The sequence below is a fragment of the Scomber japonicus genome, chromosome 10 (genome assembly GCF_027409825.1).
Source record: "Scomber japonicus isolate fScoJap1 chromosome 10, fScoJap1.pri, whole genome shotgun sequence".
Taxonomy (NCBI): Eukaryota; Metazoa; Chordata; class Actinopteri; order Scombriformes; family Scombridae; genus Scomber; species Scomber japonicus.
Genome location: NC_070587.1, coordinates 27,165,877 through 27,188,376, shown reverse-complemented (window position 1 = coordinate 27,188,376; position 22,500 = coordinate 27,165,877). Strand labels below are relative to the sequence as shown.

Here is a 22,500-nt window from a genome sequence, read left to right as displayed (position 1 = left end):
AGCAGTCGTGTTCCTGCGCTGAGGGCTCGTCCGGGATTTGAACCCGGGACCTCTCGCACCCTAAGCGAGAATCATACCCCTAGACCAACGAGCCACAAAAACCATGACATTTGGGATTTCCCCCTTCAGTGAATGCTATTTCCGTCTGCATTTAGCTTGACCGCATTATTCGACCGCATTATTCGACCTGTGTTTTTGACCTTGACTTGTTTGTCTTCCATGTTTGATCTGGCTTTGTAATTATTGTCTGGAACTCCAAAAAATGTGCAGCCCGTCCGTGGTACACAACTTTTCGACACCTCTGACTTACGAGATCCTGATGCATTGTGAGAAGAACCTGTATAAACAACCTTTCCATCAACATACAGGTGAAGTGGTTGAACATTCCAGTCCTTGATAGGGTTGCTTTGGTTCACAACAGTTCCAAAGTTAGTCAAACAACTGAATAGAAGCAGTCGTGTTCCTGCGCTGAGGGCTCGTCCGGGATTTGAACCCGGGACCTCTCGCACCCTAAGCGAGAATCATACCCCTAGACCAACGAGCCACAAAAACCATGACATTTGGGATTTCCCCCTTCAGTGAATGCTATTTCCGTCTGCATTTAGCTTGACCGCATTATTCGACCGCATTATTCGACCTGTGTTTTTGACCTTGACTTGTTTGTCTTCCATGTTTGATCTGGCTTTGTAATTATTGTCTGGAACTCCAAAAAATGTGCAGCCCGTCCGTGGTACACAACTTTTCGACACCTCTGACTTACGAGATCCTGATGCATTGTGAGAAGAACCTGTATAAACAACCTTTCCATCAACATACAGGTGAAGTGGTTGAACATTCCAGTCCTTGATAGGGTTGCTTTGGTTCACAACAGTTCCAAAGTTAGTCAGACAACTGAATAGAAGCAGTCATGTTCCTGCGATGAGGGCTCGTCCAGGATTTGAACCCGGGACCTCTCGCACCCTAAGCGAGAATCATACCCCTAGACCAACGAGCCACAAAAGCCATGACATTTGGGATTTCCCCCTTCAGTGAATGCTATTTCCGTCGGCATTTAGCTTGACCGCATTATTCGACCGCATTATTCGACCTGTGTTTTTGACCTTGACTTGTTTGTCTTCCGTGTTTGATCTGGCTTTGTAATTATTGTCTGGAACTCCAAAAAAACGTGCAGCCCGTCCGTGGTACACAACTTTTCAACACCTCTGACTTACGAGATCCTGATGCATTGTGAGAAGAACCTGTCTAAACAACCTTTCCATCAACATGCAGGTGAAGTGTTTGAACATTCCACTCCCTGATAGGATTGCTTTGATTCACAAAAGTTCCAAAGTTAGTCAGATAACTGAATAGAAGCAGTCGTGTTCCTGCGCTGAGGGCTCGTCCGCGATTTGAACCCGGGACCTCTCGCACCCTAAGCGAGAATCATACTCCTAGACCAACGAGCCACGAAAACCATGACATCTGGGATTTCCCCCTTCAGTGAATGCTATTTCCGTCTGCATTTAGCTTGACCGCATTATTCGACCGCATTATTCGACCTGTGTTTTTGACCTTGACTCGTCTTCCGTGTTTGATCTGGCTTTGTAATTATTGTCTGGAACTCCAAAAAATGTGCAGCCCGTCCATGATACACAACTTTTCAACACCTCTGACTTACGAGATCCTGATGCATTGTGAGAAGAACCTGTCTAAACAACCTTTCCATCAACATGCAGATGAAGTGTTTGAACATTCCACTCCCTGATAGGGTTGCTTAGGTTCACAACAGTTCCAAAGTTAGTCAGACAACTGAATAGAAGCAGTCGTGTTCCTGCGCTGAGGGCTCGTCCGGGATTTGAACCCGGGACCTCTCGCACCCAAAGCGAGAATCATACCCCTAGACCAACGAGCCACGAAAACCAAGACATCTGGGATGTCCCCCTCCAGTGAATGCTATTACCGTCTTCATTTAGCTTGACCGCATTATTCGACCTGTGTTTTTGACCTTGACTCGTCTTCCGTGTTTGATCTGGCTTTGTAATTATTGTCTGGAACTCAAAAAAATGTGCAGCAGGTCTGTGGTCAACACCTCTGCCTTACAAGATCCTGATGCATTGTGAGAAGAACCTGTATAAACAACCTTTCCATCAACATACAGGTGAAGTGGTTGAACATTCCAGTCCTTGATAGGGTTGCTTTGGTTCACAACAGTTCCAAAGTTAGTCAAACAACTGAATAGAAGCAGTCGTGTTCCTGCGCTGAGGGCTCGTCCGGGATTTGAACCCGGGACCTCTCGCACCCTAAGCGAGAATCATACCCCTAGACCAACGAGCCACAAAAACCATGACATTTGGGATTTCCCCCTTCAGTGAATGCTATTTCCGTCTGCATTTAGCTTGACCGCATTATTCGACCGCATTATTCGACCTGTGTTTTTGACCTTGACTCGTCTTCCGTGTTTGATCTGGCTTTGTAATTATTGTCTGGAACTCCAAAAAACGTGCAGCCCGTCCGTGGTACACAACTTTTCAACACCTCTGACTTACAAGATCCTGATGCATTGTGAGAAGATGCATCAGGATCCACTCCCTGATAGGGTTGCTTTGGTTCACAACAGTTCCAAAGTTAGTCAAACAACTGAATAGAAGCAGTCGTGTTCCTGCGCTGAGGGCTCGTCCGGGATTTGAACCCGGGACCTCTCGCACCCTAAGCGAGAATCATACCCCTAGACCAACGAGCCACAAAAACCATGACATTTGGGATTTCCCCCTTCAGTGAATGCTATTTCCGTCTGCATTTAGCTTGACCGCATTATTCGACCGCATTATTCGACCTGTGTTTTTGACCTTGACTCGTCTTCCGTGTTTGATCTGGCTTTGTAATTATTGTCTGGAACTCCAAAAAACGTGCAGCCCGTCCGTGGTACACAACTTTTCAACACCTCTGACTTACAAGATCCTGATGCATTGTGAGAAGATGCATCAGGATCCACTCCCTGATAGGGTTGCTTTGGTTCACAACAGTTCCAAAGTTAGTCAGACAACTGAATAGAAGCAGTCGTGTTCCTGCGCTGAGGGCTCGTCCGGGATTTGAACCCGGGACCTCTCGCACCCAAAGCGAGAATCATACCCCTAGACCAACGAGCCACGAAAACCAAGACATCTGGGATGTCCCCCTCCAGTGAATGCTATTACCGTCTTCATCTAGCTTGGCCGCATTATTCGACCTGTGTTTTTGACCTTGACTCGTCTTCCGTGTTTGATCTGGCTTTGTAATTATTGTCTGGAACTCAAAAAAATGTGCAGCAGGTCTGTGGTCAACACCTCTGCCTTACAAGATCCTGATGCATTGTGAGAAGAACCTGTATAAACAACCTTTCCATCAACATACAGGTGAAGTGGTTGAACATTCCAGTCCTTGATAGGGTTGCTTTGGTTCACCACAGTTCCAAAGTTAGTCAAACAACTGAATAGAAGCAGTCGTGTTCCTGCGCTGAGGGCTCGTCCGGGATTTGAACCCGGGACCTCTCGCACCCTAAGCGAGAATCATACCCCTAGACCAACGAGCCACAAAAACCATGACATTTGGGATTTCCCCCTTCAGTGAATGCTATTTCCGTCTGCATTTAGCTTGACCGCATTATTCGACCGCATTATTCGACCTGTGTTTTTGACCTTGACTCGTCTTCCGTGTTTGATCTGGCTTTGTAATTATTGTCTGGAACTCCAAAAAACGTGCAGCCCGTCCGTGGTACACAACTTTTCAACACCTCTGACTTACAAGATCCTGATGCATTGTGAGAAGATGCATCAGGATCCACTCCCTGATAGGGTTGCTTAGGTTCACAACAGTTCCAAAGTTAGTCAGACAACTGAATAGAAGCAGTCGTGTTCCTGCGCTGAGGGCTCGTCCGGGATTTGAACCCGGGACCTCTCGCACCCAAAGCGAGAATCATACCCCTAGACCAACGAGCCACGAAAACCAAGACATCTGGGATGTCCCCCTCCAGTGAATGCTATTACCGTCTTCATCTAGCTTGGCCGCATTATTCGACCTGTGTTTTTGACCTTGACTCGTCTTCCGTGTTTGATCTGGCTTTGTAATTATTGTCTGGAACTCAAAAAAATGTGCAGCAGGTCTGTGGTCAACACCTCTGCCTTACAAGATCCTGATGCATTGTGAGAAGAACCTGTATAAACAACCTTTCCATCAACATACAGGTGAAGTGGTTGAACATTCCAGTCCTTGATAGGGTTGCTTTGGTTCACAACAGTTCCAAAGTTAGTCAGACAACTGAATAGAAGCAGTCATGTTCCTGCGATGAGGGCTCGTCCGGGATTTGAACCCGGGACCTCTCGCACCCTAAGCGAGAATCATACCCCTAGACCAACGAGCCACAAAAGCCATGACATTTGGGATTTCCCCCTTCAGTGAATGCTATTTCCGTCGGCATTTAGCTTGACCGCATTATTCGACCGCATTATTCGACCTGTGTTTTTGACCTTGACTTGTTTGTCTTCAGTGTTTGATCTGGCTTTGTAATTATTGTCTGGAACTCCAAAAAAACGTGCAGCCCGTCCGTGGTACACAACTTTTCAACACCTCTGACTTACGAGATCCTGATGCATTGTGAGAAGAACCTGTCTAAACAACCTTTCCATCAACATGCAGGTGAAGTGTTTGAACATTCCACTCCCTGATAGGATTGCTTTGATTCACAAAAGTTCCATAGTTAGTCAGATAACTGAATAGAAGCAGTCGTGTTCCTGCGCTGAGGGCTCGTCCGCGATTTGAACCCGGGACCTCTCGCACCCTAAGCGAGAATCATACTCCTAGAACAACGAGCCACGAAAAGCATGACATCTGGGATTTCCCCCTTCAGTGAATGCTCTTCCCGTCTGCATTTAGCTTGACCGCATTATTCGACCTGTGTTTTTGACCTTGACTTGTTTTTCTTCCGTGTTTGATCTGGCTTTGTAATTATTGTCTGGAACTCCAAAAAACGTGCAGCCCGTCCGTGGTACACAACTTTTCAACACCTCTGACTTACGAGATCCTGATGCATTGTGAGAAGAACCTGTCTAAACAACCTTTCCATCAACATGCAGATGAAGTGTTTGAACATTCCACTCCCTGATAGGGTTGCTTAGGTTCACAATAGTTCCAAAGTTAGTCAGACAACTGAATAGAAGCAGTCGTGTTCCTGCGCTGAGGGCTCGCCCGGGATTTGAACCCGGGACCTCTCGCACCCTAAGCGAGAATCATACCCCTAGACCAACGAGCCACGAAAACCAAGACATTTGGGATGTCCCCCTCCAGTGAATGCTATTACCGTCTTCATTTAGCTTGACCGCATTATTCGACTTGTGTTTTTGACCTTGACTCGTCTTCCGTGTTTGATCTGGCTTTGTAATTATTGTCTGGAACTCCAAAAAACGTGCAGCCCGTCCGTGGTACACAACTTTTCAACACCTCTGACTTACAAGATCCTGATGCATTGTGAGAAGATGCATCAGGATCCACTCCCTGATAGGGTTGCTTAGGTTCACAACAGTTCCAAAGTTAGTCAGACAACTGAATAGAAGCAGTCGTGTTCCTGCGCTGAGGGCTCGTCCGGGATTTGAACCCGGGACCTCTCGCACCCAAAGCGAGAATCATACCCCTAGACCAACGAGCCACGAAAACCAAGACATCTGGGATGTCCCCCTCCAGTGAATGCTATTACCGTCTTCATCTAGCTTGGCCGCATTATTCGACCTGTGTTTTTGACCTTGACTCGTCTTCCGTGTTTGATCTGGCTTTGTAATTATTGTCTGGAACTCAAAAAAATGTGCAGCAGGTCTGTGGTCAACACCTCTGCCTTACAAGATCCTGATGCATTGTGAGAAGAACCTGTATAAACAACCTTTCCATCAACATGCAGATGAAGTGTTTGAACATTCCACTCCCTGATAGGGTTGCTTAGGTTCACAACAGCTCCAAAGTTAGTCAGACAACTGAATAGAAGCAGTCGTGTTCCTGCGCTGAGGGCTCGTCCGTGATTTGAACCCGGGACCTCTCGCACCCTAAGCGAGAATCATACTCCTAGACCAACGAGCCACGAAAACCATGACATCTGGGATTTCCCCCTCCAGTGAATGCTCTTTCCGTCTGCATTTAGCTTGACCGCATTATTCGACCTGTGTTTTTGACCTTGACTTGTCTTCCGTGTTTGATCTGGCTTTGTAATTATTGTCTGGAACTCAAAAAAATGTGCAGCAGGTCTGTGGTCAACACCTCTGCCTTACAAGATCCTGATGCATTGTGAGAAGAACCTGTATAAACAACCTTTCCATCAACATACAGGTGAAGTGGTTGAACATTCCAGTCCTTGATAGGGTTGCTTTGGTTCACAACAGTTCCAAAGTTAGTCAAACAACTGAATAGAAGCAGTCGTGTTCCTGCGCTGAGGGCTCGTCCGGGATTTGAACCCGGGACCTCTCGCACCCTAAGCGAGAATCATACCCCTAGACCAACGAGCCACAAAAACCATGACATTTGGGATTTCCCCCTTCAGTGAATGCTATTTCCGTCTGCATTTAGCTTGACCGCATTATTCGACCGCATTATTCGACCTGTGTTTTTGACCTTGACTTGTTTGTCTTCCATGTTTGATCTGGCTTTGTAATTATTGTCTGGAACTCCAAAAAATGTGCAGCCCGTCCGTGGTACACAACTTTTCGACACCTCTGACTTACGAGATCCTGATGCATTGTGAGAAGAACCTGTATAAACAACCTTTCCATCAACATACAGGTGAAGTGGTTGAACATTCCAGTCCTTGATAGGGTTGCTTTGGTTCACAACAGTTCCAAAGTTAGTCAGACAACTGAATAGAAGCAGTCATGTTCCTGCGATGAGGGCTCGTCCGGGATTTGAACCCGGGACCTCTCGCACCCTAAGCGAGAATCATACCCCTAGACCAACGAGCCACAAAAGCCATGACATTTGGGATTTCCCCCTTCAGTGAATGCTATTTCCGTCGGCATTTAGCTTGACCGCATTATTCGACCGCATTATTCGACCTGTGTTTTTGACCTTGACTTGTTTGTCTTCCGTGTTTGATCTGGCTTTGTAATTATTGTCTGGAACTCCAAAAAAACGTGCAGCCCGTCCGTGGTACACAACTTTTCAACACCTCTGACTTACGAGATCCTGATGCATTGTGAGAAGAACCTGTCTAAACAACCTTTCCATCAACATGCAGGTGAAGTGTTTGAACATTCCACTCCCTGATAGGATTGCTTTGATTCACAAAAGTTCCAAAGTTAGTCAGATAACTGAATAGAAGCAGTCGTGTTCCTGCGCTGAGGGCTCGTCCGCGATTTGAACCCGGGACCTCTCGCACCCTAAGCGAGAATCATACTCCTAGACCAACGAGCCACGAAAACCATGACATCTGGGATTTCCCCCTTCAGTGAATGCTATTTCCGTCTGCATTTAGCTTGACCGCATTATTCGACCGCATTATTCGACCTGTGTTTTTGACCTTGACTCGTCTTCCGTGTTTGATCTGGCTTTGTAATTATTGTCTGGAACTCCAAAAAATGTGCAGCCCGTCCATGGTACACAACTTTTCAACACCTCTGACTTACGAGATCCTGATGCATTGTGAGAAGAACCTGTCTAAACAACCTTTCCATCAACATGCAGATGAAGTGTTTGAACATTCCACTCCCTGATAGGGTTGCTTAGGTTCACAACAGCTCCAAAGTTAGTCAGACAACTGAATAGAAGCAGTCGTGTTCCTGCGCTGAGGGCTCGTCCGTGATTTGAACCCGGGACCTCTCGCACCCTAAGCGAGAATCATACTCCTAGACCAACGAGCCACAAAAACCATGACATCTGGGATTTCCCCCTCCAGTGAATGCTCTTCCCGTCTGCATTTAGCTTGACCGCATTATTCGACCTGTGTTTTTGACCTTGACTTGTTTGTCTTCCGTGTTTGATCTGGCTTTGTAATTATTGTCTGGAACTCCAAAAAACGTGCAGCCCGTCCGTGGTACACAACTTTTCAACACCTCTGACTTACGAGATCCTGATGCATTGTGAGAAGATGCATCAGGATCCACTCCCTGATAGGGTTGCTTAGGTTCACAACAGTTCCAAAGTTAGTCAGACAACTGAATAGAAGCAGTCGTGTTCCTGCGCTGAGGGCTCGTCCGGGATTTGAACCCGGGACCTCTCGCACCCAAAGCGAGAATCATACCCCTAGACCAACGAGCCACGAAAACCAAGACATCTGGGATGTCCCCCTCCAGTGAATGCTATTACCGTCTTCATCTAGCTTGGCCGCATTATTCGACCTGTGTTTTTGACCTTGACTCGTCTTCCGTGTTTGATCTGGCTTTGTAATTATTGTCTGGAACTCAAAAAAATGTGCAGCAGGTCTGTGGTCAACACCTCTGCCTTACAAGATCCTGATGCATTGTGAGAAGAACCTGTATAAACAACCTTTCCATCAACATACAGGTGAAGTGGTTGAACATTCCAGCCCTTGATAGGGTTGCTGTGGTTCACAACAGTTCCAAAGTTAGTCAGACAACTGAATAGAAGCAGTCGTGTTCCTGCGCTGAGGGCTCGTCCGGGATTTGAACCCGGGACCTCTCGCACCCTAAGCGAGAATCATACCCCTAGACCAACGAGCCACAAAAACCATGACATCTGGGATTTCCCCCTCCAGTTAATGCTATTCCCGTCTGCATTTAACTTGACCGCATTATTTGACCTGTGTTTTTGACCTTGACTTGTTTGTCTTCCGTGTTTGATCTGGCTTTGTAATTATTGTCTGGAACTCCAAAAAAACGTGCAGCCCGTCCGTGGTACACAACTTTTCAACACCTCTGACTTACGAGATCCTGATGCATTGTGAGAAGAACCTGTCTAAACAACCTTTCCATCAACATGCAGGTGAAGCGTTTGAACATTCCACTCCCTGATAGGGTTGCTTAGGTTCACAACAGTTCCAAAGTTAGTCAGACAACTGAATAGAAGCAGTCGTGTTCCTGCGCTGAGGGCTAGTCCGGGATTCGAACCCGGGACCTCTCGCACCCAAAGCGAGAATCATACTCCTAGACCAATGAGCCACGAAAACCATGACATCTGGGATTTCCCCCTCCAGTGAATGCTCTTCCCGTCTGCATTTAGCTTGACCGCATTATTCGACCTGTGTTTTTGACCTTGACTCGTCTTCCGTGTTTGATCTGGCTTTGTAATTATTGTCTGGAACTCAAAAAAATGTGCAGCAGGTCTGTGGTCGACACCTCTGCCTTACAAGATCCTGAGGCATTGTGAGAAGAACCTGTATAAACAACCTTTCCATCAACATACAGATGAAGTGTTTGAACATTCCAGTCCTTGATAGGGTTGCTTTGATTCACGAAAGTTCCAAAGTTAGTCAGACAACTGAATAGAAGCAGCCGTGTTCCTGCGCTGAGGGCTCGTCCGCGATTTGAACCCGGGACCTGTCGCACCCTAAGCGAGAATCATACTCCTAGGCCAACGAGCCACGAAATCCACGACATCTGGGATTTCCCCCTCCAGTGAATGCTCTTCCCGTCTGCATTTAGCTTGACCGCATTATTCGACCTGTGTTTTTGACCTTGACTTGTTTTTCTTCCGTGTTTGATCTGGCTTTGTAATTATTGTCTGGAACTCCAAAAAACGTGCAGCCCGTCCGTGGTACACAACTTTTCAACACCTCTGACTTACGAGATCCTGATGCATTGTGAGAAGAACCTGTATAAACAACCTTTCCATCAACATACAGATGAAGTGTTTGAACATTCCAGTCCTTGATAGGGTTGCTTTGGTTCACAAAAGTTCCAAAGTTAGTCAGACAACTGAATAGAAGCAGTCGTGTTCCTGCGCTGAGGGCTCGTCCGCGATTTGAACCCGGGACCTCTCGCACCCTAAGCGAGAATCATACTCCTAGACCAACGAGCCACGAAAACCATGACATCTGGGATTTCCCCCTCCAGTGAATGCTCTTCCCGTCTGCATTTAGCTTGACCGCATTATTCGACCTGTGTTTTTGACCTTGACTTGTTTGTCTTCCGTGTTTGATCTGGCTTTGTAATTATTGTCTGGAACTCAAAAAAATGTGCAGCAGGTCTGTGGTCAACACCTCTGCCTTACAAGATCCTGATGCATTGTGAGAAGAACCTGTATAAACAACCTTTCCATCAACATACAGGTGAAGTGGTTGAACATTCCAGTCCTTGATAGGGTTGCTTTGGTTCACAACAGTTCCAAAGTTAGTCAAACAACTGAATAGAAGCAGTCGTGTTCCTGCGCTGAGGGCTCGTCCGGGATTTGAACCCGGGACCTCTCGCACCCTAAGCGAGAATCATACCCCTAGACCAACGAGCCACAAAAACCATGACATTTGGGATTTCCCCCTTCAGTGAATGCTATTTCCGTCTGCATTTAGCTTGACCGCATTATTCGACCGCATTATTCGACCTGTGTTTTTGACCTTGACTTGTTTGTCTTCCATGTTTGATCTGGCTTTGTAATTATTGTCTGGAACTCCAAAAAATGTGCAGCCCGTCCGTGGTACACAACTTTTCGACACCTCTGACTTACGAGATCCTGATGCATTGTGAGAAGAACCTGTATAAACAACCTTTCCATCAACATACAGGTGAAGTGGTTGAACATTCCAGTCCTTGATAGGGTTGCTTTGGTTCACAACAGTTCCAAAGTTAGTCAGACAACTGAATAGAAGCAGTCATGTTCCTGCGATGAGGGCTCGTCCGGGATTTGAACCCGGGACCTCTCGCACCCTAAGCGAGAATCATACCCCTAGACCAACAAGCCACAAAAGCCATGAGATTTGGGATTTCCCCCTTCAGTGAATGCTATTTCCGTCTGCATTTAGCTTGACCGCATTATTCGACCGCATTATTCGACCTGTGTTTTTGACCTTGACTCGTCTTCCGTGTTTGATCTGGCTTTGTAATTATTGTCTGGAACTCCAAAAAATGTGCAGCCCGTCCATGGTACACAACTTTTCAACACCTCTGACTTACGAGATCCTGATGCATTGTGAGAAGAACCTGTCTAAACAACCTTTCCATCAACATGCAGATGAAGTGTTTGAAAATTCCACTCCTTGATAGGGTTGCTTCGGTTCACAAAAGTTCCAAAGTTAGTCAGACAACTGAATAGAAGCAGTTGTGTTCCTATGCTGAGGGCTCGTCCGGGATTTGAACCCGGGACCTCTCGCACCCTAAGCGAGAATCATACCCCTAGACCAACGAGCCACAAAAACCATGACATTTGGGATTTCCCCCTTCAGTGAATGCTATTTCCGTCTGCATTTAGCTTGACCGCATTATTCGACCTGTGTTTTTGACCTTGACTTGTTTGTCTTCCATGTTTGACCTGGCTTTGTAATTATTGTCTGGAACTCCCAAAAATGTGCAGCCCGTCCGTGGTACACAACTTCTCGACACCTCTGACTTACGAGATCCTGATGCATTGTGAGAAGAACCTGTATAAACAACCTTTCCATCAACATACAGGTGAAGTGGTTGAACATTCCAGTCCTTGATAGGGTTGCTTTGGTTCACAACAGTTCCAAAGTTAGTCAGACAACTGAATAGAAGCAGTCGTGTTCCTGCGCTGAGGGCTCGTCCGGGATTTGAACCCGGGACCTCTCGCACCCTAAGCGAGAATCATACCCCTAGACCAACGAGCCACGAAAACCAAGACATCTGGGATGTCCCCCTCCAGTGAATGCTATTACCGTCTTCATCTAGCTTGGCCGCATTATTCGACCTGTGTTTTTGACCTTGACTCGTCTTCCGTGTTTGATCTGGCTTTGTAATTATTGTCTGGAACTCAAAAAAATGTGCAGCAGGTCTGTGGTCAACACCTCTGCCTTACAAGATCCTGATGCATTGTGAGAAGAACCTGTATAAACAACCTTTCCATCAACATACAGGTGAAGTGGTTGAACATTCCAGCCCTTGATAGGGTTGCTGTGGTTCACAACAGTTCCAAAGTTAGTCAGACAACTGAATAGAAGCAGTCGTGTTCCTGCGCTGAGGGCTCGTCCAGGATTTGAACCCGGGACCTCTCGCACCCTAAGCGAGAATCATACCCCTAGACCAACGAGCCACAAAAACCATGACATTTGGGATTTCCCCCTTCAGTGAATGCTATTTCCGTCTGCATTTAGCTTGACCGCATTATTCGACCGCATTATTCGACCTGTGTTTTTGACCTTGACTCGTCTTCCGTGTTTGATCTGGCTTTGTAATTATTGTCTGGAACTCCAAAAAATGTGCAGCCCGTCCATGGTACACAACTTTTCAACACCTCTGACTTACGAGATCCTGATGCATTGTGAGAAGAACCTGTATAAACAACCTTTCCATCAACATACAGATGAAGTGTTTGAACATTCCAGTCCTTGATAGGGTTGCTTTGGTTCACAAAAGTTCCAAAGTTAGTCAGACAACTGAATAGAAGCAGTCGTGTTCCTGCGCTGAGGGCTCGTCCGCGATTTGAACCCGGGACCTCTCGCACCCTAAGCGAGAATCATACCCCTAGACCAACGAGCCACAAAAACCACGACATCTGGGATTTCCCCCTCCAGTTAATGCTATTCCCGTCTTCATCTAGCTTGGCCGCATTATTCGACCTGTGTTTTTGACCTTGACTTGTTTGTCTTCCGTGTTTGATCTGGCTTTGTAATTATTGTCTGGAACTCCAAAAAACTTGCAGCCCATCCGTGGTACACAACTTTTCAACACCTCTGACTTACGAGATCCTGATGCATTGTGAGAAGATGCATCAGGATCCACTCCCTGATAGGGTTGCTTAGGTTCACAACAGTTCCAAAGTTAGTCAGACAACTGAATAGAAGCAGTCGTGTTCCTGCGCTGAGGGCTCGTCCGGGATTTGAACCCGGGACCTCTCGCACCCAAAGCGAGAATCATACCCCTAGACCAACGAGCCACAAACATCTGGGATGTCCCCCTCCAGTGAATGCTATTACCGTCTTCATCTAGCTTGGCCGCATTATTCGACCTGTGTTTTTGACCTTGACTCGTCTTCCGTGTTTGATCTGGCTTTGTAATTATTGTCTGGAACTCCAAAAAATGTGCAGCCCGTCCATGGTACACAACTTTTCAACACCTCTGACTTACGAGATCCTGATGCATTGTGAGAAGAACCTGTCTAAACAACCTTTCCATCAACATGCAGATGAAGTGTTTGAAAATTCCACTCCTTGATAGGGTTGCTTCGGTTCACAAAAGTTCCAAAGTTAGTCAGACAACTGAATAGAAGCAGTTGTGTTCCTATGCTGAGGGCTCGTCCGGGATTTGAACCCGGGACCTCTCGCACCCTAAGCGAGAATCATACCCCTAGACCAACGAGCCACAAAAACCATGACATTTGGGATTTCCCCCTTCAGTGAATGCTATTTCCGTCTGCATTTAGCTTGACCGCATTATTCGACCTGTTTTTTTGACCTTGACTTGTTTGTCTTCCATGTTTGATCTGGCTTTGTAATTATTGTCTGGAACTCCCAAAAATGTGCAGCCCGTCCGTGGTACACAACTTTTCGACACCTCTGACTTACGAGATCCTGATGCATTGTGAGAAGAACCTGTATAAACAACCTTTCCATCAACATACAGGTGAAGTGGTTGAACATTCCAGTCCTTGATAGGGTTGCTTTGGTTCACAACAGTTCCAAAGTTAGTCAGACAACTGAATAGAAGCAGTCGTGTTCCTGCGCTGAGGGCTCATCCGGCATTGTGTTCCTATGCTGAGGGCTCGTCCGGGATTTGAACCCGGGACCTCTCGCACCCTAAGCGAGAATCATACCCCTAGACCAACGAGCCACAAAAACCATGACATTTGGGATTTCCCCCTTCAGTGAATGCTATTTCCGTCTGCATTTAGCTTGACCGCATTATTTGACCGCATTATTCGACCTGTGTTTTTGACCTTGACTCGTCTTCCGTGTTTGATCTGGCTTTGTAATTATTGTCTGGAACTCAAAAAAATGTGCAGCCCGTCCATGGTACACAACTTTTCAACACCTCTGACTTACGAGATCCTGATGCATTGTGAGAAGAACCTGTCTAAACAACCTTTCCATCAACATGCAGATGAAGTGTTTGAAAATTCCACTCCTTGATAGGGTTGCTTCGGTTCACAAAAGTTCCAAAGTTAGTCAGACAACTGAATAGAAGCAGTTGTGTTCCTATGCTGAGGGCTCGTCCGCGATTTGAACCCGGGACCTCTCGCACCCTAAGCGAGAATCATACCCCTAGACCAACGAGCCACAAAAACCACGACATCTAGGATTTCCCCCTCCAGTAAATGCTATTCCCGTCTGCATTTAGCTTGACCGCATTATTTGACCTGTGTTTTTGACCTTGACTTGTTTGTCTTCCGTGTTTGATCTGGCTTTGTAATTATTGTCTGGAACTCCAAAAAACGTGCAGCCCGTCCGTGGTACACAACTTTTCAACACCTCTGACTTACGAGATCCTGATGCATTGTGAGAAGAACCTGTCTAAACAACCTTTCCATCAACATGCAGGTGAAGTGTTTGAACATTCCACTCCATGATAGGATTGCTTTGATTCACAAAAGTCCCAAAGTTAGTCAGACAACTGAATAGAAGCAGTCGTGTTCCTGCGCTGAGGGCTCGTCCGCGATTTGAACCCGGGACCTCTCGCACCCTAAGCGAGAATCATACCCCTAGACCAACGAGCCACGAAAACCACGACATCTGGGATTTCCCCCTCCAGTGAATGCTATTTCCGTCTTCATCTAGCTTGGCCGCATTATTCGACCTGTGTTTTTGACCTTGACTCGTCTTCCGTGTTTGATCTGGCTTTGTAATTATTGTCTGGAACTCAAAAAAATGTGCAGCAGGTCTGTGGTCAACACCTCTGCCTTACAAGATCCTGATGCATTGTGAGAAGAACCTGTATAAACAACCTTTCCATCAACATACAGGTGAAGTGGTTGAACATTCCAGCCCTTGATAGGGTTGCTGTGGTTCACAACAGTTCCAAAGTTAGTCAGACAACTGAATAGAAGCAGTCGTGTTCCTGCGCTGAGGGCTCGTCCGGGATTTGAACCCGGGACCTCTCGCACCCTAATTGAGAATCATACCCCTAGACCAACGAGCCACAAAAACCATGACATTTGGGATTTCCCCCTTCAGTGAATGCTATTTCCGTCTGTATTTAGCTTGACCGCATTATTCGACCGCATTATTCGACCTGTGTTTTTGACCTTGACTCGTCTTCCGTGTTTGATCTGGCTTTGTAATTATTGTCTGGAACTCCAAAAAACGTGCAGCCCGTCCATGGTACACAACTTTTCAACACCTCTGACTTACGAGATCCTGATGCATTGTGAGAAGAACCTGTCTAAACAACCTTTCCATCAACATGCAGGTGAAGTGTTTGAACATTCCACTCCCTGATAGGATTGCTTTGATTCACAAAAGTCCCAAAGTTAGTCAGACAACTGAATAGAAGCAGTCGTGTTCCTGCGCTGAGGGCTCGTCCGCAATTTGAACCCGGGACCTCTCGCACCCTAAGCGAGAATCATACCCCTAGACCAACGAGCCACAAAAACCAAGACATCTGGGATTTCCCCCTCCAGTGAATGCTATTTCCGTCTTCATCTAGCTTGGCCGCATTATTCGACCTGTGTTTTTGACCTTGACTCGTCTTCCGTGTTTGATCTGGCTTTGTAATTATTGTCTGGAACTCAAAAAAATGTGCAGCAGGTCTGTGGTCAACACCTCTGCCTTACAAGATCCTGAGGCATTGTGAGAAGAACCTGTATAAACAACCTTTCCATCAACATACAGGTGAAGTGGTTGAACATTCCAGCCCTTGATAGGGTTGCTGTGGTTCACAACAGTTCCAAAGTTAGTCAGACAACTGAATAGAAGCAGTCGTGTTCCTGCGCTGAGGGCTCGTCCGGGATTTGAACCCGGGACCTCTCGCACCCTAAGCGAGAATCATACCCCTAGACCAACGAGCCACAAAAACCATGACATTTGGGATTTCCCCCTTCAGTGAATGCTATTTCCGTCTGCATTTAGCTTGACCGCATTATTCGACCGCATTATTCGACCGCATTATTCGACCTGTGTTTTTGACCTTGACTCGTCTTCCGTGTTTGATCTGGCTTTGTAATTATTTTCTGGAACTCCAAAAAATGTGCAGCCCGTCCATGGTACACAACTTTTCAACACCTCTGACTTACGAGATCCTGATGCATTGTGAGAAGAACCTGTCTAAACAACCTTTCCATCAACATGCAGATGAAGTGTTTGACAATTCCACTCCTTGATAGGGTTGCTTCGGTTCACAAAAGTTCCAAAGTTAGTCAGACAACTGAATAGAAGCAGTTGTGTTCCTATGCTGAGGGCTCGTCCGGGATTTGAACCCGGGACCTCTCGCACCCTAAGCGAGAATCATACCCCTAGACCAACGAGCCACAAAAACCATGACATTTGGGATTTCCCCCTTCAGTGAATGCTATTTCCGTCTGCATTTAGCTTGACCGCATTATTCGACCGCATTATTCGACCTGTGTTTTTGACCTTGACTTGTTTGTCTTCCATGTTTGATCTGGCTTTGTAATTATTGTCTGGAACTCCCAAAAATGTGCAGCCCGTCCGTGGTACACAACTTTTCGACACCTCTGACTTACGAGATCCTGATGCATTGTGAGAAGAACCTGTATAAACAACCTTTCCATCAACATACAGGTGAAGTGGTTGAACATTCCAGTCCTTGATAGGGTTGCTTTGGTTCACAACAGTTCCAAAGTTAGTCAGACAACTGAATAGAAGCAGTCGTGTTCCTGCGCTGAGGGCTCGTCAGGCATTGTGTTCCTATGCTGAGGGCTCGTCCGGGATTTGAACCCAGGACCTCTCGCACCCTAAGCGAGAATCATACCCCTAGACCAACGAGCCACAAAAACCAAGACATCTGGGATTTCCCCCTTCAGTGAATGCTATTTCCGTCTGCATTTAGCTTGACCGCATTATTCGACCGCATTATTCGACCTGTTTTTTTTACCTTGACTCGTCTTCCGTGTTTGATCTGGCTTTGTAATTATTGTCTGGAACTCAAAAAAATGTGCAGCCCGTCCATGGTACACAACCTGATGCATTGTGAGAAGAACCTGTCTAAACAACCTTTCCATCAACATGCAGATGAAGTGTTTGAAAATTCCACTCCTTGATAGGGTTGCTTCGGTTCACAAAAGTTCCAAAGTTAGTCAGACAACTGAATAGAAGCAGTTGTGTTCTTGCGCTGAGGGCTCGTCCGGGATTTGAACTCGGGACCTCTCGCACCCAAAGCGAGAATCATACCCCTAGACCAACGAGCCACGAAAACCAAGACATCTGGGATGTCCCCCTCCAGTGAATGCTATTACTGTCTTCATCTAGCTTGGCCGCATTATTCGACCTGTGTTTTTGACCTTGACTCGTCTTCCGTGTTTGATCTGGCTTTGTAATTATTGTCTGGAACTCAAAAAAATGTGCAGCAGGTCTGTTGTCAACACGTCTGCCTTACAAGATCCTGATGCATTGTGAGAAGAACCCCTTTCCATCAACATACAGGTGAAGTGGTTGAACATTCCAGCCCTTGATAGGGTTGCTGTGGTTCACAACAGCTCCAAAGTTAGTCAGACAACTGAATAGAAGCAGTCGTGTTCCTGCGCTGAGGGCTCGTCCGGGATTTGAACCCGGGACCTCTCGCACCCTAAGCGAGAATCATACCCCTAGACCAACGAGCCACAAGAACCATGACATTTGGGATTTCCCCCTTCAGTGAATGCTATTTCCGTCTGCATTTAGCTTGACCGCATTATTCGACCGCATTATTCGACCTGTGTTTTTGACCTTGACTCGTCTTCCGTGTTTGATCTGGCTTCGTAATTATTGTCTGGAACTCCAAAAAATGTGCAGCCCGTCCATGGTACACAACTTTTCAACACCTCTGACTTACGAGATCCTGATGCATTGTGAGAAGAACCTGTCTAAACAACCTTTCCATCAACATGCAGATGAAGTGTTTGAAAATTCCACTCCTTGATAGGGTTGCTTCGGTTCACAAAAGTTCCAAAGTTAGTCAGGCAACTGAATAGAAGCAGTTGTGTTCCTATGCTGAGGGCTCGTCCGGGATCTGAACCCGGGACCTCTCGCACCCTAAGCGAGAATCATACCCCTAGACCAACGAGCCACAAAAACCATGACATTTGGGATTTCCCCCTTCAGTGAATGCTATTTCCGTCTGCATTTAGCTTGACCGCATTATTCGACCGCATTATTCGACCTGTGTTTTTGACCTTGACTTGTTTGTCTTCTATGTTTGATCTGGCTTTGTAATTATTGTCTGGAACTCCCAAAAATGTGCAGCCCGTCCGTGGTACACAACTTTTCGACACCTCTGACTTACGAGATCCTGATGCATTGTGAGAAGAACCTGTATAAACAACCTTTCCATCAACATACAGGTGAAGTGGTTGAACATTCCAGTCCTTGATAGGGTTGCTTTGGTTCACAACAGTTCCAAAGTTAGTCAGACAACTGAATAGAAGCAGTCGTGTTCCTGCGCTGAGGGCTCGTCCAGCATTGTGGTCCTATGCTGAGGGCTCGTCGGGGATTTGAACCCGGGACCTCTCGCACCCTAAGCGAGAATCATACCCCTAGACCAACGAGCCACAAAAGCCATGACATTTGGGATTTCCCCCTTCAGTGAATGCTATTTCCGTCTGCATTTAGCTTGACCGCATTATTCGACCGCATTATTCGACCTGTGTTTTTGACCTTGACTCGTCTTCCATGTTTGATCTGGCTTTGTAATTATTGTCTGGAACTCAAAAAAATGTGTAGCCCGTCCATGGTACACAACTTTTCAACACCTCTGACTTACGAGATCCTGATGCATTGTGAGAAGAACCTGTCTAAACAACCTTTCCATCAACATGCAGATGAAGTGTTTGAACATTCCACTCCCTGATAGGGTTGCTTAGGTTCAGAACAGCTCCAAAGTTAGTCAGACAACTGAATAGAAGCAGTCGTGTTCCTGCGCTGAGGGCTCGTCCAGGATTTGAACCCGGGACCTCTCGCACCCAAAGCAAGAATCATACCTCTAGACCAACGAGCTACGAAAACCAAGACATCTGGGATGTCCCCCTCCAGTGAATGCTATTACCGTCTTCATCTAGCTTGGCCGCATTATTCGACCTGTGTTTTTGACCTTGACTTGTCTTCCGTGTTTGATCTGGCTTTGTAATTATTGTCTGGAACTCAAAAAAATGTGCAGCAGGTCTGTGGTCAACACCTCTGCCTTACAAGATCCTGAGGCATTGTGAGAAGAACCTGTATAAACAACCTTTCCATCAACATACAGATGAAGTGTTTGAACATTCCAGTCCTTGATAGGGTTGCTTTGATTCACAAAAGTTCCAAAGTTAGTCAGACAACTGAATAGAAGCAGTCGTGTTCCTGCGCTGAGGGCTCGTCCGCGATTTGAACCCGGGACCTCTCGCACCCTAAGCGAGAATCATACTCCTAGACCAACGAGCCACGAAAGCCATGACATCTGGGATTTCCCCCTCCAGTGAATGCTCTTCCCGTCTGCATTTAGCTTGACCGCATTATTCGACCTGTGTTTTTGACCTTGACTTGTTTGTCTTCCGTGTTTGATCTGGCTTTGTAATTATTGTCTGGAACTCCAAAAAACGTGCAGCCCGTCCGTGGTACACAACTTTTCAACACCTCTGACTTACGAGATCCTGATGCATTGTGAGAAGAACCTGTCTAAACAACCTTTCCATCAACATACAGGTGAAGTGGTTGAACATTCCAGTCCTTGATAGGGTTGCTTTGGTTCACAAAAGTTCCAAAGTTAGTCAGACAACTGAATAAAAGCAGTCGTGTTCCTGCGCTGAGGGCTCGTCCGGCATTGTGTAAGCGAGAATCATACTCCTAGACCAACGAGCCACGAAAACCATGACATCTGGGATTTCCCCCTTCAGTGAATGCTATTTCCGTCTGCATTTAGCTTGACCGCATTATTCGACCGCATTATTCGACCTGTGTTTTTGACCTTGACTCGTCTTCCGTGTTTGATCTGGCTTTGTAATTATTGTCTGGAACTCCAAAAAATGTGCAGCCCGTCCATGGTACACAACTTTTCAACACCTCTGACTTACGAGATCCTGATGCATTGTGAGAAGAACCTGTCTAAACAACCTTTCCATCAACATACAGGTGAAGTGGTTGAACATTCCAGTCCTTGATAGGGTTGCTTTGGTTCACAACAGTTCCAAAGTTAGTCAGACAACTGAATAAAAGCAGTCGTGTTCCTGCGCTGAGGGCTCGTCCGGCATTGTGTTCCTATGCTGAGGGCTCGTCCGGGATTTGAACCCGGGACCTCTCGCACCCTAAGCGAGAATCATACCCCTAGACCAACGAGCCACAAAAGCCATGATATTTGGGATTTCCCCCTTCAGTGAATGCTATTTCCGTCGGCATTTAGCTTGACCGCATTATTCGACCTGTGTTTTTGACCTTGACTTGTTTGTCTTCCGTGTTTGATCTGGCTTTGTAATTATTGTCTGGAACTCCAAAAAACGTGCAGCCCATCCGTGGTACACAACTTTTCAACACCTCTGACTTACGAGATCCTGATGCATTGTGAGAAGAACCTGTCTAAACAACCTTTCCATCAACATGCAGATGAAGTGTTTGAACATTCCACTCCCTGATAGGGTTGCTTAGGTTCACAACAGTTCCAAAGTTAGTCAGACAACTGAATAGAAGTAGTCGTGTTCCTGCACTGAGGGCTCGTCCAGCATGCTGAGGGTTTGTCGGGGATTTGAACCCGGGACCTCTCGCACCCTAAGCGAGAATCATACCCCTAGACCAACGAGCCACAAAAGCCATGACATTTGGGATTTCCCCCTTCAGTGAATGCTATTTCCGTCGGCATTTAGCTTGACCGCATTATTCGACCGCATTATTCGACCTGTGTTTTTGACCTTGACTTGTTTGTCTTCCGTGTTTGATCTGGCTTTGTAATTATTGTATGGAACTCCAAAAAATGTGCAGCCCGTCCGTGGTACACAACTTTTCGACACCTCTGACTTACGAGATCCTGATGCATTGTGAGAAGAACCTGTATAAACAACCTTTCCATCAACATAGAGGTGAAGTAGTTGAACATTCCAGTCCTTGATAGGGTTGCTTTGGTTCACAACAGTTCCAAAGTTAGTCAGACACCTGAATAGAAGCAGTCGTGTTCCTGCGCTGAGGGCTCGTCCAGCATTGTGTTCCTATGCTGAGGGCTCGTCGGGGATTTGAACCCGGGACCTCTCGCACCCTAAGCGAGAATCATACCCCTAGACCAACGAGCCACAAAAACCATGACATCTGGGATTTCCCCCTCCAGTGAATGCTCTTCCCGTCTGCATTTAGCTTGACCGCATTATTCGACCTGTGTTTTTGACCTTGACTCGTCTTCCGTGTTTGATCTGGCTTTGTAATTATTGTCTGGAACTCAAAAAAATGTGCAGCAGGTCTGTGGTCAACACCTCTGCCTTACAAGATCCTGATGCATTGTGAGAAGAACCTGTATAAACAACCTTTCCATCAACATACAGGTGAAGTGGTTGAACATTCCAGTCCTTGATAGGGTTGCTTTGGTTCACAACAGTTCCAAAGTTAGTCAAACAACTGAATAGAAGCAGTCGTGTTCCTGCGCTGAGGGCTCGTCCGGGATTTGAACCCGGGACCTCTCGCACCCTAAGCGAGAATCATACCCCTAGACCAAAGAGCCACAAAAACCATGACATTTGGGATTTCCCCCTTCAGTGAATGCTATTTCCGTCTGCATTTAGCTTGACCGCATTATTCGACCGCATTATTCGACCTGTGTTTTTGACCTTGACTCGTCTTCCGTGTTTGATCTGGCTTTGTAATTATTGTCTGGAACTCCAAAAAATGTGCAGCCCTTCCATGGTACATAACTTTTCAACACCTCTGACTTACGAGATCCTGATGCATTGTGAGAAGAACCTGTCTAAACAACCTTTCCATCAACATGCAGATGAAGTGTTTGAACATTCCACTCCCTGATAGGGTTGCTTAGGTTCAGAACAGCTCCAAAGTTAGTCAGACAACTGAATAGAAGCAGACGTGTTCCTGCGCTGAGGGCTCGTCCGGGATTTGAACCCGGGACCTCTCGCACCCTAAGCGAGAATCATACCCCTAGACCAACGAGCCACGAAAACCATGACATCTGGGATTTCCCCCTCCAGTGAATGCTCTTCCCGTCTGCATTTAGCTTGACCGCATTATTCGACCTGTGTTTTTGACCTTGACTTGTTTGTCTTCCGTGTTTGATCTGGCTTTGTAATTATTGTCTGGAACTCCAAAAAACGTGCAGCCCGTCCGTGGTACACAAC

The 22,500-nt window shown here is 46.4% G+C and overlaps 33 non-coding genes across 33 annotated transcripts; all 33 read right to left on the bottom strand.

Annotated features, from left to right (window-relative positions):
- Positions 1-22: 22 nt before the first annotated feature.
- On the bottom strand, positions 23-94 carry trnap-agg (transfer RNA proline (anticodon AGG)). The gene has a single exon. It is a non-coding gene; the product is annotated as a tRNA-Pro (tRNA).
- Positions 95-472: 378 nt separating this feature from the next.
- On the bottom strand, positions 473-544 carry trnap-agg (transfer RNA proline (anticodon AGG)). The gene has a single exon. It is a non-coding gene; the product is annotated as a tRNA-Pro (tRNA).
- Positions 545-922: 378 nt separating this feature from the next.
- trnap-agg (transfer RNA proline (anticodon AGG)) lies at positions 923-994 on the bottom strand. Its single transcript has one exon. It is a non-coding gene; the product is annotated as a tRNA-Pro (tRNA).
- Positions 995-1,819: 825 nt separating this feature from the next.
- trnap-ugg (transfer RNA proline (anticodon UGG)) lies at positions 1,820-1,891 on the bottom strand. Its single transcript has one exon. It is a non-coding gene; the product is annotated as a tRNA-Pro (tRNA).
- A 350-nt stretch (positions 1,892-2,241) lies between these two features.
- On the bottom strand, positions 2,242-2,313 carry trnap-agg (transfer RNA proline (anticodon AGG)). Its single transcript has one exon. It is a non-coding gene; the product is annotated as a tRNA-Pro (tRNA).
- A 334-nt stretch (positions 2,314-2,647) lies between these two features.
- trnap-agg (transfer RNA proline (anticodon AGG)) lies at positions 2,648-2,719 on the bottom strand. The gene has a single exon. It is a non-coding gene; the product is annotated as a tRNA-Pro (tRNA).
- A 334-nt stretch (positions 2,720-3,053) lies between these two features.
- On the bottom strand, positions 3,054-3,125 carry trnap-ugg (transfer RNA proline (anticodon UGG)). The gene has a single exon. It is a non-coding gene; the product is annotated as a tRNA-Pro (tRNA).
- A 350-nt stretch (positions 3,126-3,475) lies between these two features.
- trnap-agg (transfer RNA proline (anticodon AGG)) lies at positions 3,476-3,547 on the bottom strand. The gene has a single exon. It is a non-coding gene; the product is annotated as a tRNA-Pro (tRNA).
- Positions 3,548-3,881: 334 nt separating this feature from the next.
- On the bottom strand, positions 3,882-3,953 carry trnap-ugg (transfer RNA proline (anticodon UGG)). The gene has a single exon. It is a non-coding gene; the product is annotated as a tRNA-Pro (tRNA).
- Positions 3,954-4,303: 350 nt separating this feature from the next.
- On the bottom strand, positions 4,304-4,375 carry trnap-agg (transfer RNA proline (anticodon AGG)). The gene has a single exon. It is a non-coding gene; the product is annotated as a tRNA-Pro (tRNA).
- Positions 4,376-5,191: 816 nt separating this feature from the next.
- trnap-agg (transfer RNA proline (anticodon AGG)) lies at positions 5,192-5,263 on the bottom strand. The gene has a single exon. It is a non-coding gene; the product is annotated as a tRNA-Pro (tRNA).
- A 321-nt stretch (positions 5,264-5,584) lies between these two features.
- On the bottom strand, positions 5,585-5,656 carry trnap-ugg (transfer RNA proline (anticodon UGG)). The gene has a single exon. It is a non-coding gene; the product is annotated as a tRNA-Pro (tRNA).
- Positions 5,657-6,428: 772 nt separating this feature from the next.
- Positions 6,429-6,500, bottom strand: trnap-agg (transfer RNA proline (anticodon AGG)). Its single transcript has one exon. It is a non-coding gene; the product is annotated as a tRNA-Pro (tRNA).
- A 378-nt stretch (positions 6,501-6,878) lies between these two features.
- trnap-agg (transfer RNA proline (anticodon AGG)) lies at positions 6,879-6,950 on the bottom strand. Its single transcript has one exon. It is a non-coding gene; the product is annotated as a tRNA-Pro (tRNA).
- Positions 6,951-8,172: 1,222 nt separating this feature from the next.
- Positions 8,173-8,244, bottom strand: trnap-ugg (transfer RNA proline (anticodon UGG)). Its single transcript has one exon. It is a non-coding gene; the product is annotated as a tRNA-Pro (tRNA).
- A 350-nt stretch (positions 8,245-8,594) lies between these two features.
- On the bottom strand, positions 8,595-8,666 carry trnap-agg (transfer RNA proline (anticodon AGG)). The gene has a single exon. It is a non-coding gene; the product is annotated as a tRNA-Pro (tRNA).
- Positions 8,667-10,317: 1,651 nt separating this feature from the next.
- trnap-agg (transfer RNA proline (anticodon AGG)) lies at positions 10,318-10,389 on the bottom strand. Its single transcript has one exon. It is a non-coding gene; the product is annotated as a tRNA-Pro (tRNA).
- Positions 10,390-10,767: 378 nt separating this feature from the next.
- On the bottom strand, positions 10,768-10,839 carry trnap-agg (transfer RNA proline (anticodon AGG)). The gene has a single exon. It is a non-coding gene; the product is annotated as a tRNA-Pro (tRNA).
- A 374-nt stretch (positions 10,840-11,213) lies between these two features.
- On the bottom strand, positions 11,214-11,285 carry trnap-agg (transfer RNA proline (anticodon AGG)). The gene has a single exon. It is a non-coding gene; the product is annotated as a tRNA-Pro (tRNA).
- Positions 11,286-11,650: 365 nt separating this feature from the next.
- On the bottom strand, positions 11,651-11,722 carry trnap-agg (transfer RNA proline (anticodon AGG)). The gene has a single exon. It is a non-coding gene; the product is annotated as a tRNA-Pro (tRNA).
- Positions 11,723-12,072: 350 nt separating this feature from the next.
- Positions 12,073-12,144, bottom strand: trnap-agg (transfer RNA proline (anticodon AGG)). The gene has a single exon. It is a non-coding gene; the product is annotated as a tRNA-Pro (tRNA).
- Positions 12,145-12,915: 771 nt separating this feature from the next.
- trnap-ugg (transfer RNA proline (anticodon UGG)) lies at positions 12,916-12,987 on the bottom strand. The gene has a single exon. It is a non-coding gene; the product is annotated as a tRNA-Pro (tRNA).
- A 353-nt stretch (positions 12,988-13,340) lies between these two features.
- trnap-agg (transfer RNA proline (anticodon AGG)) lies at positions 13,341-13,412 on the bottom strand. The gene has a single exon. It is a non-coding gene; the product is annotated as a tRNA-Pro (tRNA).
- A 396-nt stretch (positions 13,413-13,808) lies between these two features.
- On the bottom strand, positions 13,809-13,880 carry trnap-agg (transfer RNA proline (anticodon AGG)). The gene has a single exon. It is a non-coding gene; the product is annotated as a tRNA-Pro (tRNA).
- Positions 13,881-15,981: 2,101 nt separating this feature from the next.
- Positions 15,982-16,053, bottom strand: trnap-agg (transfer RNA proline (anticodon AGG)). The gene has a single exon. It is a non-coding gene; the product is annotated as a tRNA-Pro (tRNA).
- A 387-nt stretch (positions 16,054-16,440) lies between these two features.
- Positions 16,441-16,512, bottom strand: trnap-agg (transfer RNA proline (anticodon AGG)). The gene has a single exon. It is a non-coding gene; the product is annotated as a tRNA-Pro (tRNA).
- A 409-nt stretch (positions 16,513-16,921) lies between these two features.
- On the bottom strand, positions 16,922-16,993 carry trnap-agg (transfer RNA proline (anticodon AGG)). The gene has a single exon. It is a non-coding gene; the product is annotated as a tRNA-Pro (tRNA).
- A 347-nt stretch (positions 16,994-17,340) lies between these two features.
- Positions 17,341-17,412, bottom strand: trnap-ugg (transfer RNA proline (anticodon UGG)). The gene has a single exon. It is a non-coding gene; the product is annotated as a tRNA-Pro (tRNA).
- A 339-nt stretch (positions 17,413-17,751) lies between these two features.
- Positions 17,752-17,823, bottom strand: trnap-agg (transfer RNA proline (anticodon AGG)). Its single transcript has one exon. It is a non-coding gene; the product is annotated as a tRNA-Pro (tRNA).
- A 374-nt stretch (positions 17,824-18,197) lies between these two features.
- On the bottom strand, positions 18,198-18,269 carry trnap-agg (transfer RNA proline (anticodon AGG)). The gene has a single exon. It is a non-coding gene; the product is annotated as a tRNA-Pro (tRNA).
- Positions 18,270-20,440: 2,171 nt separating this feature from the next.
- Positions 20,441-20,512, bottom strand: trnap-agg (transfer RNA proline (anticodon AGG)). Its single transcript has one exon. It is a non-coding gene; the product is annotated as a tRNA-Pro (tRNA).
- A 1,288-nt stretch (positions 20,513-21,800) lies between these two features.
- trnap-agg (transfer RNA proline (anticodon AGG)) lies at positions 21,801-21,872 on the bottom strand. Its single transcript has one exon. It is a non-coding gene; the product is annotated as a tRNA-Pro (tRNA).
- Positions 21,873-22,246: 374 nt separating this feature from the next.
- Positions 22,247-22,318, bottom strand: trnap-agg (transfer RNA proline (anticodon AGG)). Its single transcript has one exon. It is a non-coding gene; the product is annotated as a tRNA-Pro (tRNA).
- Between the last annotated feature and the right edge of the window lie 182 nt (positions 22,319-22,500).